This window comes from Triticum dicoccoides, chromosome 5A, assembly GCF_002162155.2.
Source record: "Triticum dicoccoides isolate Atlit2015 ecotype Zavitan chromosome 5A, WEW_v2.0, whole genome shotgun sequence".
Lineage (NCBI taxonomy): Eukaryota > Viridiplantae > Streptophyta > Magnoliopsida > Poales > Poaceae > Triticum > Triticum dicoccoides.
The window spans coordinates 220,313,204-220,330,538 of NC_041388.1; the positions used below are offsets into that span (position 1 = coordinate 220,313,204).

The 17,335-nt window shown below is 44.6% G+C and overlaps 1 long non-coding RNA gene across 13 annotated transcripts; it reads left to right on the forward strand.

Moving 5' to 3' along the window:
• The first annotated feature begins 5,402 nt into the window (after positions 1–5,402).
• Positions 5,403–16,423, forward strand: LOC119300741. Of its 13 annotated transcripts, XR_005146694.1 has the most exons (8): positions 5,403–5,807; positions 6,900–7,098; positions 7,375–9,833; positions 9,914–10,000; positions 10,670–10,740; positions 10,847–10,972; positions 12,003–12,079; positions 16,258–16,423. It is a non-coding gene; the product is annotated as an uncharacterized LOC119300741 (long non-coding RNA). The 13 variants fall into 13 exon arrangements; XR_005146687.1 differs by lacking the exon at positions 10,670–10,740 and having other exon boundaries at positions 7,323–7,442; positions 9,385–10,000; positions 10,868–10,972; XR_005146692.1 differs by having other exon boundaries at positions 7,375–10,000; positions 10,824–10,972.
• Positions 16,424–17,335: the final 912 nt, after the last annotated feature.

The window sequence follows — 17,335 nt, forward strand, 5'->3', positions numbered from 1 at the left end:
CAATTTCGTGATCAACCTTGCTCTGATCCAAGATGATGTAGGGTACAACCCTAGTTGCCTGATCTTTCATGATTGGAGGGGATCCTACGAAGAACACGAAGAACACGAGGGAAAAACACGAGGAGAGAAATCACTCAAACCAACAAGAACAATCACACATGTGCTATATCCTCGAAACACAAAGAGATACATGATCCCAATCCAACAAAGGATGGTAAATAGGGCAGCTAGTTCATCTCCAAAGGAGGTCTTGATGATCTTCCCAAAAGGGGTCTTGAATCCAAGGAGGATCTTCTCCGAAGAGGTATCAGTCCCTCGCAGTGGAGTAGATCCGGATGGATGAGTGAAGCTCTATCTCACATATGAGCTAACACAACGCTAACCCTAATACGGAGCTAGGGGACGAGTATATATAGTCCAAGGGGTAAGTTGGGGATACATGGGGTGAAACCCCTTTCACTACGCACTGGCAGGGCGGTAGTACCGGTCATGGGGGTGGTTGTACCGCTGGGAGCCCAGGTGTTGGTTCCTGAAGGTGTTTCCGGAGGGGCTTGGCGGTTGTACCGCTGTTTGGAGCGGTTCTACCAGTGTTATGGCTGTTATGGGGATAAACCGGTGCTGTACCGGCCTTGCACCGCTCGATCACAAAAGCTAGACCGGTAGTTGGGCGGTAGTCGAGCGGTTCTATCGCCCGGGTGGTAGTTGGGCGGTTGTACCGGGATTTCTGCGTTGGGCAGATTCTCTTCATGCTCTCGATGTCCATGTTGCGCCGTAACTTCTCCTTGGTTGCTTCCTTGGTACCTAAGCACATAAAGCATCTCCGTTTGAGGTAGTAGACATGTCTCAAGTGGGTCAAAGGGGGAGTTCAACAAGGAGAGATTTAACCTCGTTCTCCATAGCCCTTGCACACAGTCGTGTCATCGGTCCACGTTGTGTCTTGGGAGAGGAAGATAGGTCCATGGGATGGCCGTAGGATGCTCGACATATTTGGGCTTCTCCCAGAGAGTGACAACTTTCTTGCCATTCTTCTTGAAATTCCCCTTCTTTCCCTTGCCCTTTTTCTTGAAACTAGTGGTCTTGTTAACCATCAACGCTTGATGCTCCTTCTTGATTTCTACCTTCGCAGTTTTAAGCATAGCGAAGAGCTCGGGAATCGTAGTATCCATCCCTTGCATATTATAGTTCATCATGAAGCCTTTATAGCTTGGTGGAAGTGATTGAAGAACTCTGTCAATAACACTATCATTCGGAAGATTAACTCCCAGCTGAGTCAAGTGGTTATGGTACCCAGACATTCTGAGTATGTGTTCACTGACAGAACTATTCTCCTCCATCTTGTAGCCATAGAACTTTTGAAGACTTCACACCTCTCAACTCGGGCATTTGCTTGAAATATTAACTTCAACTCCTGGAACATCCCATATGGCCCATGACGTTCAAAACGTCTTTGAAGTCTCGATTCTAAGTCGTAAAGCCTGGCACACTGAACTATCGAGTAGTCATCAGATCGAGCTTGCTAGACATTTATAACATTAGCATCTGCTCCTGCATCAGGCCTTTCACCTAGCGGTGCATCAAGGACATAATTCTTCTGTGCAGCAATGAGGATAATCCTGAAGTTACGGACCCAGTCTGTGTAGTTGCTACCATCATCTTTCAACTTAGCTTTCTCTAGGAATGCATTAAAATTCAAGGGAACAGTAGCACGGGCAATTGATCTACAACATAGATATGCAAAAACTATAAGTTCATGATAAATTAAGTTCAGTTAAACATATTACTTAAGAACTCCCACTTAGATAGACATCCCTCGAGTCATCTAAATGATCATGTGATCCATATCAACTAAACCATGTCCGATCATCACGTGAGATGGAGTAGTTTTCAATGGTGAACATATCTATGTTGATCATATCTACTATATGATTCACGTTCGACCTTTTCGATATCCAGTATTCCGAGGCCATGTCTGCACATGCTAGGCTCATCAAGTTTAACCCGAGTATTCTGCATGTCCAAAACTGTCTTGCACCCGCTGTATGTGAACGTAAGGCTTATCACACCCGACCATCACATGGTGTCTCAGCACGACGAACTATCGCAACGGTGCATACTCAGGGAGAACACTTATACCTTGAAATTTATTTAGAGATCATCTTATAATGCTACCACCGTACTAAGCAAAATAAGATGCATAAAAGATAAACATCACATGCAATCAAAATATGTGACATGATATGCCCATCATCATCTTGTGCCTTTGATATCCATCTCCAAAGCACCGTCATGATCACCATCATCACCGGCTTGACACCTTGATCTCCATCGTAGCGTCGTTGTCGTCTCGCCAACTATTGCTTCTACAACTATAGCTAGCACATAATGATAAAGTAAAGCAATTATATGGCATTTGCATTTCATACAATAAAGAGACAACCATAAGGCTCCTGCCACTTGCTGATAACTTTTACAAAACATGATCATCTCATACAATAACATATATCACATCATGTCTTGACCATATCACATCACAACATTCCCTGCAAAAACAAGTTAGACGTCCTCTACTTTGCCGTTGCAAGTTTTACGTGGCTGCTACGGGCTTCTAGTAAGAACCGTTCTTACCTACGTAGCAAAACCACAATGATGTTTCATCAAGTTTGCTGTTTTAACCATCAACAAGGACCGGCCATAGTCAAATTCGATTCAACTAAAGTTAGAGAAACAGACACCCGCCAACCACCTTTATGCAAAACAAGTTGCATGTCTGTCGGTGGAACTAGTCCCATTACGTGGTCATGTAAGGTTGGTCTGGGCCGCTTCATCCAACAATACCGCCGAATCAAAATAAGACGTTGGTGGTAAGCAATATGACTATCATCGCCCACGACTCGTTGTGTTCTACTCGTGCATATCATCTACGCATAGACCTGGCTCGGATGTCACTGTTGGGGAACGTAGCATGCAATTTTAAAAAAATTCCTACGATCACGCAAGATCTATCTAGGAGATGCATAGCAATGTGAGGGGGAGAGTGTGTCCACGTACCCTCATATACCGAAAGCGGAAGCGTTAGTTTAACGTGGTTGATGTAGTCGAATGTCTTCTCGATTCAACCGATCAAGTACCAAACATACGACACCTCCGAGTTCTACACACGTTCAGCTCAATGACGTCCCTCGAACTCTTGATCTAGCAAAGTGTCGAGGGAGAGTTTCGTAAGCACGACAGCGTGATAACGGTGATGGTGAAGTGATCCACGCAGGGCTTTGCCTAAGCACTACGACAAATGACCGTAGGAGTAAACAGTGGAGGGGGGCGCCGCACACGACTAGGAACAATTTATGTGTGTTAGAGGCGCCCCCCGTCCCCGTATATAAAGGAGGGAGAGGGGAGGAGGCCGTCCTAGGGGTGCCCCAAGTGGGAGGAGTCCCACTTGGGCTCCTAGTCCAATTCACCCCCTTCCTTTTATCGGAGGGGGAAAGGGGGAAGGAGAGGGAGAAGGAGAAGGAAAGGGGGGCACCGCCCCTCCCCTACTCCAATTCGAACTCCTCCCTTGGGGGGCACCACCCTTATGGATTGGCTTGCCTCCCTCTATGGCCCATGTGGCCCATATCTTCCCCTCGGGGGTTCCGGTAACCCCCTGGTACTCCGATACATACCCGGTACATTTCGAAACACTTCCAGTGTCTGAATACTATCATCCAATATATCAATCTTTACCTCTCGACCATTTCGAGACTCCTCATCATGTCCGTTATCTCATCCGGTACTTCGAACAATCTTCGGTCACCAAAACACATAACTCATAATACAAATCGTCATCGAACGTTAAGTGTGCGGACCCTACAGGTTCGAGAACTATGTAGACATGGCCGAGACACTTCTCCGGTCAATAACCAGTAGCAGAACCTGGATGCTCATATTGGTTCCTACATATTCTACGAAGATCTTTATCGGTCAAACTGTAATGACAACATATGTCATTCCCTTTGTCATCGTTATGTTACTTGTCCGAGATTCGATAGTCGGTATCTTCATACCTAGTTCAATCTCGTTACCGGCAAGTCTCTTTACTCTTTCCATAATGAATCATCCCATAATTAACTCATTAGTCACATTGCTTGCAAGGCTTATCACGATGTGCATTACCGAGAGGGCCCAGAGATACCTCTCCGATACTCGGGGTGACAAATCCTAATATCGATCTATGCCAATCCAACAAACACCTTCGGAGATACCTGTAGAGCATCATTATAATCACCTAGTTACATTGTGACGTTTGATAGCACACAGGGTTTTCCTCCGGTATCTGAGAGTTGCATAATCTCATAGTCAAAGGAATATGTACAAGTCATGAAGAAAGCAATAGCAATAAAACTTAACGATCATTATGCTAAGCTAACAGATGGGTCTTGTCCATCACATCATTCTCCTAATGATGTGACCCCGTTTATCAAATGACAACACATGTCCATGGTTAGGGAACTTAACCATCTTTGATTAACGAGCTAGTCTAGTAGAGGCATACTAGGGACATTGTGTTTTGTCTATGTATTCACACATGTATCAAGTTTCGGTTAATACAATTCTAGCATGAATAATAAACATTTATCATGATATAAGGAAATATAAATAACAACTTTATTATTTCCTCTAGGGCATATTTCCTTCATTTTGTAATCTAAAAATAAAAAACAGCAAAGTAGCAAGTGATAAAACGGAGCACAAACGGTATTACAATGCTTGAAAACAAGGCCTAGGGTTCATACTTTCACTAGTGCAATCTCTCAACAGTGCTAACAGAATTAAATCATATAACAATCCCTCAACGTGTAACAAAGAATCACTCCAAAGTTCTTATCTAGCGGAGAAGATAAGACGAAATTGTTTGTAGGGTACAAAACCACCTCAAAGTTATCCTTTTCGATCAGTCTATTGAGATATTCCTATAAGTGTCACAAACAACCCTAGAGTTCATACTAAAATAACATCATACGATACACATCAACCAACTCTAATGTCACCTAGATACTTCAATGTCACCACAAGTATCCATGAGTTGATTATTCGATATGCATCAAACAACTTCAGATTCATAATATCTTTTCCCTAATCTTTTCACTTTCTCTAATAATAAATTATAGATTGACTCTATGGGTTCACCGTTACAATACGCTTCCGTCCAGTCGTAATACACTTTTACGATTCGTATAGACAAAATCGTAATATAAACGAGGTGGTACTAATAGCATGTTCGTTCGTTCGTCCGATATGGTTCACCTATCGCACATAGATGTCGGGTTCACCGTCAATAATTTTACAAAAAGAACCCTAGCTTTTAGGGGAACCAAACCCGCCGTCCATATGAAAGTCAACACAAAACGTACGACGGTACGAGCGACAGCCCAGCCGTATGACTGACGATCCATCTCATCTTCCACCTCTAGCACGCCGCACCCCTGCCACGCCGCCGGTCTAAGCCCCTACCCTACCCCAAGTCCCCCACCCTCGCGGCCTTCCACCGCCGGCGAGACTCCACGGTGCGGTCGTTGCCGGCTCCCCCCGCCTCTGCTACCACGACGCCGCCGGGAATCTTATCCCCCGCCATGCGAGTTGTCATGGAGGCGGAGCTGATTCGCCACGGGTGTGAGGGCGGGGGTAAAGACGATGGTGCACTTGGAGGCACTGGGACGGGGTAGCGAGGTGAAGAAGAAGGGGTAGAAAGCAGTTGCGGTGCGTGTGTGCCTCACCTCCATTGTTTTGTGACCAAGCCCACCTGAAATCTAGGCGGCAAATTATTCATGGTGAGATCGTCCGAACCCATCTACTTCTGGATAATTTTATTTGTGAACTTGTCTGTAGTTTATTTAGCTGGTCTTGTATTATTTTGTTTCTGAATAGTAGAGTCTTCGGCTGAGGCCATGCATGGAGAATGTGATCTCCTGATGCATCTATGAGCCATGGGTCTGATAGGTCTTCTGTTTTGCTTCTACACTTATTAACGTGTGATTAATTTTATATTCTCTTTTCTGGCAAGCAGCTCATCGGATTATAGATTATTAATTATGCATGAATCAAGTTAGTTATTTTGCCTTTTGAGATATGTTTCAGGACAAGTGGAGCTATCTTTACTAAGATGAACAGTGCCTCTCACATCCATCATTGCCTGTATTTTGGATTTTTTTGTAGCCTTGATGTTAAGTTTTTGTTTGGTAGGCATAGCACCTAATTTATAATGAAGTGCGTCCATCAAGGGAACTGTTTGATGTATATCAACCATGACAGAATCTATCTTAACACTGCCCTGTTTTCTGTGATTCTCAAAGGTTATGCAAATCTTCATGGCTATGATAGATTGTTCAAAGAACCATTTGAACCTTGGAAGGGATATGTTCTACGTATGTTTTTGCAGTCCGTGGATGAACTATTTTAAGACATGTTGTTTACATTCAGGTCATAGACATTGTTTTATAAGATAGATAACTCAAAAGATAGTTTGAACCTTGGAAGCGATCTGTTCTTATACAACTTTTAAGAAAATAAGCAAAATGCTAGAACTAGATCAGGAAGTTTTCTGTCAACTGTGCCCTGGAGATACAGTCGAAGCACGCCCGCCCCGTGTGCGTCTTTCACGACATGCTTTGGTCCCGGGTTTCTTACTATATCATAGCATGTTTGCTGGACACAAGCAGAGACGGACATGGTGCTAGCTGATAGCACTTGCTAACTTAAGAAGTTTACACTACATACCTTTTCTCTAATTAAAAGAGAATTTCTTACCAAATATTGAACCAATTTTAGATATATGTCTCTAAAGCAATTACTCAATTTTGTAGAGTATACCTCCATAATTCTCCATCTGAGATACTAAAGTTTATTGATGATGCTTGTTTTAGGATATGTGGTACAAACCATCCTTGTGAGAAATCCAACGGATTCGATGAGGACTGAGGAAGGAGCCGGAGGAGGTGGTGGGTTGAGGAAGGAGCTGGAGCAGAGGCGGCTTTGAGGCTGCCCCTACACGCACTAAGAGGCAGGAGGAAAATATGAGGCGCCGGCGATCCGGACGTTGCAGTGTTTTCTTCGTCTCTCCTGGTAAGCCCTCGGCAGCACCTCCCATACCCGCTCCATCCGAATTCAGCAGCGTACAGTGACAACGGTTGCCGACGTCCTCCTCATCCATGACGCTCCAATTTGTTTGTTTGTTACAATCCACATCATACACGGTTCTGCACTGTGGTGTGTGCGCCAAAGTTCAAAATTGCATAAGTGCTAGGACCATCTGGAAAGAACATAAAATTTATGTTTTCACTTTTCAGTCACACAAGTCTGCTCCCCATTGTCGATAGCTTCAAACTGAATGTGGTGCAGGTGCGAGACCAGAAATTCAGAGGATGTGCAAGATGAAACATGGTGCATGAGGCTTCATGAGCATAATTGTAAGGATTACAAACTTTCTTAGGAAAACCAATACAACAGTGATAAATATAATTTCATTTATAGCTCATGTTTTGAACTGTATTTTATATGCAATTTCGATATCATGGTGGAACACAAAATTTAAATAGAAAAAAATAATACTGGCCAATGTATATTTTTCAAGTTCAGATATATATACATGCTTAACTAAAGTACACACAGTGCATACTGTGGAATCACATGACAAATATTCATGCTTTACTAAATGCATCTGCTCCATTTTGGCATATGTGAATCTCTTTTGGGGATAGTTCTGTGTGGCCTTGGATCAATCCTGAACTGGTTGGTGTTATATACCCATTCTCTTCACATGACCCAATAGGTATTAGAGAGGAACATGTTACTTTGGTTACTTTTATCTCCATTTTACGCAATTTAGCTTGTTGCAACTGTGGTTTTATGCTGCAGTTGATAATATCCTTTTAGTTAGATGGCAATCTTCCTCTATCCTTTTCATTGTACTATGTTTTTGAAGCTCTGATGTTTATTTGAAAATAGAAACTAGCAAAATTTTGTTTGCCGCTGCTTGGTCAGGCAAAGCCAGCTGTTCGTTACTGTGTGCGGTTCTCTTGCCATTTTATGGGGTGCAACTGGAACTGGCAGAAGACTGTAGTTGTGTCGTTGTCACATTTACTGATTTGATGTTTCTTTTCAAGATTATAGTATTTGTTTACCAATTTCTTTCTTCTATTCCTTCTAGATAATTTGCTTCAGTTCTACTCCCTCCATTCTGATTTACTCGTCGTGGTCGAGTAAATCAGAATGGAGGGAGTACATGGTGAAACATGCATATTGTTTCCCGATATATTGGGCATCAGTCCACCTCTCATGAGATCTCTGAATTTTCAACCCATATTGTGTTTGCTGAATTATTTCCTCTAGATAACTATGCTTGGATTAAAAAATGTGTGCAATTGCTTTCAAATGGAGGTTATTTCTTTACTAATTCTGTGCTATTCCACTTTCAAGCTTTTGGACCTAGAAGTGTAATACTAGCTAGGTTAGCTGCAGAAGCGGGATTTATATGGCCTGAATTTTTATTTCACAGTGTATAAACTGATTCAAAGTATTTCTGACTCCTTGCGTTCTGAAACATTTTGTTGTATGGTTCTGTCTTGAAAGAATTGAAGCAATTTTTCTATGGGAGATAATATGAATGTGATTCCGAAACAACATGCAGTGTCATTAAGTTTCTTATTTACCAACTTAAACATGGTCAGTAATAGCACAACTAAAGTTTCTGAACATATCATTATAGAACTGTTGGCTGGATTGTGTTTTGTATGGATTCTTCAAGGGACATTTCTAAGGAATTACAAGTTAGTTTTACATTTTTCTAGCCATGCTCATTGTCTTTGGATTGCCAATGCTCGGATCGGTTTGTGATCAAGTGGACACAACGACTACCGTTAGTGAGGGTTAAGTAAGGGGTGACCTGAGTGGGCGCCGTGTTGAGATACACGATGTTAGTTGAGATAGAGGATGTTAGCATGTGGGGAGGGGGTCTTGAGCCATGCTTATTTTTGGTCTACGTCTGTGTGATATGTTTTTTTTCGTAGCAACGCACGGACATTTTTGCTAGTCTTTCCCTAATCTTTTCCTAATTTTTTATAATAATAAAGCATGGATTAACTCCGTGGGTTCACCGTCACAATACGCTTCTTCCCGTGATTTTACGCTTTTAGTTTTACAGTTTTAAATTAAAACGTATTCGAGGTGGTACGAAATTGTGTGTGGTTCTCTGTTGCGGCGTATTTTCAGAAAAGCCCCTTACGTTTTGAAGAATCAACCCGCAGTCCTTTTTTTAACTGGCTAACTGAGATAATGTTTCATTGTTGCAAAAACGTCCATGTAGTTTAGTATATTCACCCCGCAGTCCTTTAAACAAACACATCACAACAGATCCTCTTCCTCTTCCCCATGCACGAGTGGGCGCACCGCCGCCGCCACCGCCTTCCTCGCGGAGTCTGCGACCGAAGGATCGGTTGGGGCGCACCGGGTCTAGGCCGGCCTTCTGTGGGGCGCAGTGCGAGCTCTCGGCTCGGGGCAGGAGGTGGCTCGATGAAGAGGAGCTGGGGCACGGCGCTCCTCTCCTGGTGTGGCGCACGAGGGAAGGAGGAGGGGATCGACCCAAGACAGGAGCTGAGGCCGGCGGCGCCCTTCACACAAGCCTCACCGGCGGTGCCCTCTACACAAGCCTCACCGGCGGTGCCCTCTACACAAGCCTCACCGGCGGTGCGGCGGGAGAGCTCCTACCCGTCCATAGGTGCGGGGATGCAGATCCGCGTCGCCAGCCTGTACTAGGCCGAGGTTGACACGCCGGTGCAGGGGTCACCGTCCATCTTCGTCAGGTAAGCACGGACGTTCTTCTCTCTGTCGTTGTTGCGGTGCTTGGGTCGCGAGGAGGCGATGCGTGTTTGCTTTGCTGTAGGTGCTTTGGCGCTGTAGACAACACCTCTGGTTCTCCTCCATGCTCGCAGGCCTCCAGAGTACTCTAGCAACAGCCACTGGACGGCAGGTAAGCATGCATTGTATGACCTTAACTAATTGCGTACATACAAGTTTGGATGAATTCCAAGAGATGGAGCACTCTATCCAAATAGGAGAAGTGTTAGTTTAAAAGGGTACAATTTTACAATGGTTTTCATGGGGAGCAAAGTACTCACCAGCGGCAAATTTAGGTTCTAGAATTGACATATATTTAGTTCCTTTTTTATAGAAGAGAGCTCCCTCTCCGATTTTCATTAGAAGAAATCACCGTGTCTTACATATATTCAGTTCCTAGAAGAACAAAGAAGTTGCGTGTCCTTTTAGTCTGAAAATCACATTGATCCTTGGAGCATGATGGGGACAAATCGCACATATGTCCTGTACTGCACACACGTGACGGCAAAGGATTTTTCTGAATGCCATTGTTGTCCGGTACACAATGTTTATCAGTGAGTAATTTGCCCCTTTCACAATGTGATGATACTGGCGTATAGGGGAAGCATCATATACCATTGGTTTTGTTGATAGATTAAACCACAAACTGGTACAATGTTTGAGATATAATGTTTTCTATCTAAATGTTGTTTCATACAGTTCATCATTGGTTTTATTTGAGAGATTAAACCCAAATTAGTTTATGCACTGAACTAGAAATAACACAACTACATATTGATTTTTTGCTTAAATTTCACAATAGATATTTTGCCGGATGACCAACTGTATTAGGATGCCACATCCTTTATTCCTCACCTAGCACACGGCATTCCTGTAAGCCTCATACTGTCGAGATGTTTGACGAGATGTGTATCAATAATTTCATGAAGTCCATGTGCTCGATTTGAGTGTGACAGGTATGTCGTTGTGTGCTTCTCAGTACAGTAGATTTACCACGCAGGGTGGTGACTGGGAGGCTGGGACATGCTGGCACGGTCAAACAGCCGGTTCACTGTGATCAGGGTGCTAGAGGCTCTTGGGGTCGCAGCCCGCTCGCCTGCTGGAGGTAAGTTTTATAGCCTCTTTCTGTCAGTAGATGCTCTTGGAGTAGAGATATCATCCAGACTGTATCTTTAGTGAAACTTGTAGCTATGCAGCTTGGCCCTACTATTCATGTACTATCTCACATTCTCATGCATTAGGTTTTGTAAAGTTTCAGCTCGGCCCTATGCCATGTTCATTGTTAGTGTTTCCTTACATATTATCTGCATCGTTCTCTAGAAAAACATATTATGTATGTGCTCTCCTTTCTCTATCTAAAAAAACCATTATGCTTTCCTAGGCATATCACCAGCAAAATCTGTGAGAGATGTCACAACAGCAGTTCCATTGTACTGATATCATAGGAAAGGCATATTTGCTACATACTAAAGTTGAAGAAATGTTTTCACAAAGAAGATTCATTTTTACATTGCTTGGCATGCATCTAGGTCATGTTTATCTGCATCGTTCTCTAGAAAAACATATTATGTATGTGCTCTCCTTTCTCTATCTAAAAAACCCATTATGCTTTCTTAGGCATATCACCAGCAAAATCTGTGAGAGATGTCACAACAACAGTTCCATTGTACTGATATCATAGGAAAGGCATATTTGCTACATACTAAAGTTGAAGAAATGTTTTCACAAAGAAGATTCATTTTTACATTGCTTGGCATGCATCTAGGTCATGTTGTTTATTAACACTAATGAAAGATGTACTTCCGTATGTGAATAGCTTCAATTCGAGTTCTTCCTATATTTTCAGGTAATTCATCCCATCAAATAGTTTGATATTTTTGTCATTGTTTCAAAAAATTGATAACCGCAACAATCTGATCAAGTAGTTTGATATTTTTTGTCCTTATTCTAATTTTTTTGATACAATTGGGTGCTAATATGATCATGGCCTGAGATCATTAATGAGCAAGGACATGCATAGGGATATGGGTTCTTTCTACTGATGCATAACTCCGTAATGATGAAAAGAAGAGCAACATATCTCCTTTACCAAACATTTTTTGTCCGAAACTAATCATGATATTTTCTTTCTACAGGTACAATGTTGATTATTTAGAGACCTCATCTTCATGAGACTAGCAAGGGATGGACATTCTGAAGAAGAGGAGATGAGGTGAGTTTTTGAAGTTTACCGTCCAATCCAAGTATTAAAGATGAGCATTACTATTCAAAGGGACATAATTAACCTGTTAAATTATTTTTAGAGCAAGAAACCAGTTATTATCTAACCGAATAACTATAAAGTAGCTACTTTTTCCAAAATGAGGTGTCGTCTTTAAATAGAGGAGATGGATCGGAGAGGGGGCTTGAGAAATGCTTATTAGGGTAGAGGCGTATGATTTTTTCTCCCGTTGCAACGCACAGGCATGTTTGCTATAATAATAAAGCATCCAGTGGAGGGGCTTAGAAAAATAGAAACGGTTCTATTTGATATTGATGTAGGGTAGAACCCTATAGGCCGATCTTTCACGAAAGGAACGGATCCTGATAAGAATATGAGGAACACAAAGAGGGGAAACACAAGAGAAACACTCAAACTAACAAGAACAAGTCACACATGTGCTAGATCCTCGGGTACGAAGAAAGATACACGATCCACGGACAACTAGGGAATATACAAAGGGTAGCCGGTTCATCTTCGAGAGGAGGTCTTGATGTTCTTCCCTAAAGAGGGGTCTTGAATCCGCTTGGGGGATCTTCTCCGGTGGAGGCTCGAATCTCCGAGGAGAAGGTAACCAAGTGGATGAGCAAAGCTCTCACACAAAATATGAGCTAATCTGTAATACCCCGAGAATCATGCTACAGTAATCTCCCCCTAATGGTTGCCATGTCATCTTGGTTACTATGCAAATGGCCACTTGTCCAGAATCAAAGTCAAATTCAAATTTGAATTACAAGTGAAATAATTATTTCTTCGAACGGTAAAAATAAAGTGTTCACAATATTTTATAAATTCCCCTGATCTTTGTCATGTTGAACCAAACATTATTTGACCCACCAATTGGTCCCTAGGGATTTATAAAGTGGTTTAACAACAAATAAAAATAGCCTTTGAAAATAAACAAATATTTATACTTTTCCTCTTGACCTCAGACTTTTGAGGCCTCTACAATATATTTCCTAATAGTTGTGTACGCACTTTCACATTTAACCAAATTCATCTCCTAGCTAATGTTAAAAGAAAACAGTAGAGAAAAATAAAATGAAAATAGAAAAGTTCCTAAAACTACTAGGCCACTGGGCCATAAGTGACCACAGTGCCTCCGGCCCAGCCCACCTCCACCTCCACCTCCACCTCATCCCTCCTCTGTACACGGAGGCAGGAGACGTGCGTGTCGCACATCCACGGTCACCATGGCCATGGATGGCCTCCACGTCGATCTCCTTGGCTTATAATCGCCCCATAGCGAACCCTAGCCCGCTCTCCTCCGTTCCCCTCTCATTCCCCACCGAGTCGCCTCCTCTTTTGCTTGGGCGCGAGCTCGAAAGGTCCGGCGGTGACCGTGTCAGTACGACACTGCCTCGCGCCATTGCCGCGGCCGCTGACCTCCCCAAACACTAGGAAGACGCCCAGGAGCCTCCCCGCCGTCATCTCCTTCGACTACGCTACCGGATCGAGCGGCGTAACTCCCGTGCGCTCGCCATCGCCGTCGTCTTCGTTGGGTACATCGCCGGCATCCGCCGTCGTTGCCCACCGCTCTGGTTCGTCCCCGGCCACCCCAACCACGTCCCCGAGTTTGCTGTGAGCTCCTCTCCCGTTATCCCTCTTTTTCCTCGACTCAATTCGTGCCGTAGCCGTTGTCCACGAGCTCGTCTTCGCCGCGTCCGCGTGCGCGCCCGCATGCTGCTCTTGCCCCGCTCCGTGCGCCCCTGGCCGCCCTTTCCCGCACCGGGCGCGCCCCAGGCCGCGCCCTCGCGCGCGTATGTCTGCCCGGGCCGTGCCCCTACTCCCGTAGCTGCTGCTCCTGCTGCCGCTGCTCGCGCTTGCCGCCGCTAGCTCCGGCACCACCGCCCAGCCGTGCCCCAACTGCCTCTCCCTTGCTGCGCTGGGCCATGCCCCGACCCCACGGCCACACGCCCACGCGCCGGCCTCGCTGGCCTCACCCGCCTCGCGCGCCCTGCCGCCTCCCACCTGCGCTCCTCCTTGCTGCCGTGGCCGCCGGCGCCCCGGGCCACCGTCGTTGCCTGCGGGGGCAATGAGCGCTGCTTGGTGGTCGTGGCTGGCTTGGGCCACTACCCCATGGGCCCGACCCCAATTAGTTTAGGGGATAACCCCCAATCAGTGTTAATTCCCCCTCCTAATTAATCTATGACATATGGGCCCCAACGCCCTAAAAATAATAATAAAATTAATTAATTGGTAATTTGATTAATTAACTTAGTTAATTGCCTAATTAACTAACTAATCAGTTAGTAAATTAATTAAACTCTCAATGACAGGGGGCCCCATCCCCTGTTGACCAGTCAAGCATTGACTGGTCAACTGGGCCCCCCTGGCCCACATGTCAGCCTCTGTGTACACTGTTGTGTACACAGGGTTGGGTGCATTTAGCATTTAATATTTAATTTCAGAAATGAATTAAAACTTTGAAAATTAATATAAAATCATCTGTAAGTCGGATGAAAATAATTTATATATGAAAGTTGCTCAGAACGACGAGAGGAATCTGGATACGCAGCCCGTTCGTCCGCCATGCATCCCTAGCATAGCGAACACGCAACTTTCCCTCTCCGGTTCATCTGTCCGAAAGTGTGAAATACCGGGGATACATTCTCGGATGTTTTCTCCCTTCGCCGGTATCACCTCATACCGCGTTAGGACACCCCTAGCACCGATACTTGTCATGTCATGCATCGCTATGCATCTGTTTGCTTAAATATTTATTGTTTCTTCCCCCTCTTCTCTCGCTAGACACCGAGACCGACGCCGCGGCTACCCGGTACGACTACGGTGTTGACGACCCCTCTCTCTTGCCAGAGCAACCGGGCAAGCCCCCCCTTGATCACCAGATATCACCTACTCTCCTCTATACTGCTTGCATTAGAGTAGTGTAGCATGTTACCGCTTTCCGTTAATCCTATTCTGATGCATAGCCTGTCATTGTTGCTACAAGTGTTGATACCTTACCTGCAATCCTAAATGCTTAGCATAGAATTCTAGTTTATCATCAGTGGCCATACATTCTTGTCCGTCTGCCACACTATATTATCGGGCCGTGATCACTCGGGAGGTGATTACGAGTATATACTATATACTTTATACATGATACATGTGATGACTAAAGTCGGGTTGGCTCGAGGAGTACCCGCGGTTGATTCATGAATTGGGGGCTGGAAGGACATACTTTCCCGACAGCCCTCTATGTGGATCTTTGTGGTGAAGCGACAGGGCAGGTTGATACCACCTAGGAGAGAGGTGGGCCTGGCCCTGGTCGGCGTTCGCAGTTATTTTAAGATAACACGTTTAACGAGATCTTGGTATTTGATCTGAGTCTGGCCAATGGTCTATATGCACTAACCATCTACGCGGGGACAGTTATGGGCACTCAACATCGTGGTATCAGCCGAAGCCTTCGTGACGTCAGCGACTGAGCGGCGCGCGCCGAATTGGACTGGAACACCTGCTAGGCTAGATCTGCTTCCGGCCGCGTTCGCAACGTGCAGGTGTGCAAAGGGCGATGGACCCAGACCCCTGCGCCATATGATTTAGACCGGCGTGCTGACCTCTCTGTTGTGCCTAGATAGGGCTGCGACGTGTTGATCTTTCAAGGCCGGGCATGACCTAGAAAAGTGTGTCCGACCAAATTGGATTGAGCGTGTTGGGTTATGTGGTGCACCCCTGCAGGGAAGTTAATCTATTCAAATAACCGTGATCTTCGGTAACAGGACGACTTGGAGTTGTTCCTTGACCTTATGACAACTAGAACATGATACTTAATAAAACACACACTTTCAAATGTCAGATACAACCGGTGATCGCTCTCTCACAGGGCGACGAGGGGAGGATCATAGGTTAGGATTATGCTATGCGATGCTACTTGGTGAACTTACCATCTACTCTCTTCTCTTGCTGCAAGATGGAGGTTACCAGAAGCGTAGTCTTCGAAAGGACTAGCTATGCTCCTTTTATTTCGGCATTCTGCAGTTCAGTCCATATATGATAGCCTTTTCCATTTGATACCAATGCATACATATGTAGTGTAGCTCCTTGCTTGCGAGTACTTTGGATGAGTACTCACGGTTGCTTTGCTCCCTCTTTTCCCCCTTTCTATACCCGATTGTTGCGACCAGACGTTGGAGTCCGGGAGCAAGACGCCATCGTTGACGACGACTCCTTCTACGCTGGAGGTGCTTACTACTACGTGCAGCCCGCCTAGGACGACCAGGAGTAGTTTAGGAGGATCCCAGGCAGGAGGCCTGTGCCTCTTTCGATCTGTATCCCAGTTTGTGCTAGCCTTCTTAAGGCAAACTTGTTTAACTTATGTCTGTACTCAGATATTGTTGCTTCCACTGACTCGTCTATGATCATGCTCTTGTATTCGAGCCCTCGAGGCCCCTGGCTTGTAATATGATGCTTGTATGACTTATTTTATTTGTAGAGTTGTGTTGTGATATCTTCTCATGAGTTCCTGATCTTGATCGTACACGTTTGCGTGTATGATTAGTGTACGATTGAATCGGGGGCGTCACAAGTTGGTATCAGAGCCGACTGCCTGTAGGAATCCCCTTTCCAACTCCTTGGCCAAAGTCGAGTCTAGTCATTGAAAAACTTTTACTAACATGATTGTGTGGCTTACGGGCCCACGTCGTCATTGGGTGGTGTTAGGATCTTTTACTCCTTGTCTATACTCTGGGACTCTGATCTCTCTTCTATTCGGGTTAAAATGAATTTGCTAACTCTGACTCTAGGTTCTCGTAACTACTTTCTTCCGGAGAGCCCTTATCACAAATGATTGCCTGCTGCACTAGAAGATTTTGAAGATACTTTACGATGTTCTCCCGAGACACTTGTGCCTACCGTCTTGCAAATTCCCTACCACTGTTATTTCCTTATGGATAACTGCATACACCTGCCATTCTTACATTCAATTCCATTGATCTTGTTATTACAAGGTGCAACGAACTGCTCTTCGTTGTTCCAAGAATCCTTTGAGCTTACTGCCTTGCAGTTCTTTACCACCTGAATACCCCTACGGATAATTTCTCGCACTTATCGAGTATCCGCTCATCCCCAGTTGATTCAGGTATTTCACAAAAGTCTTCGAAATGCCATTCGATCATCCGAAAATCTCGAGCAGCCAATTCCTCTTGAAAGTCTTGCTTGCTTGCATTATGGTTAATCCCACAAGTCTTGTAGTCTTATTGGCAT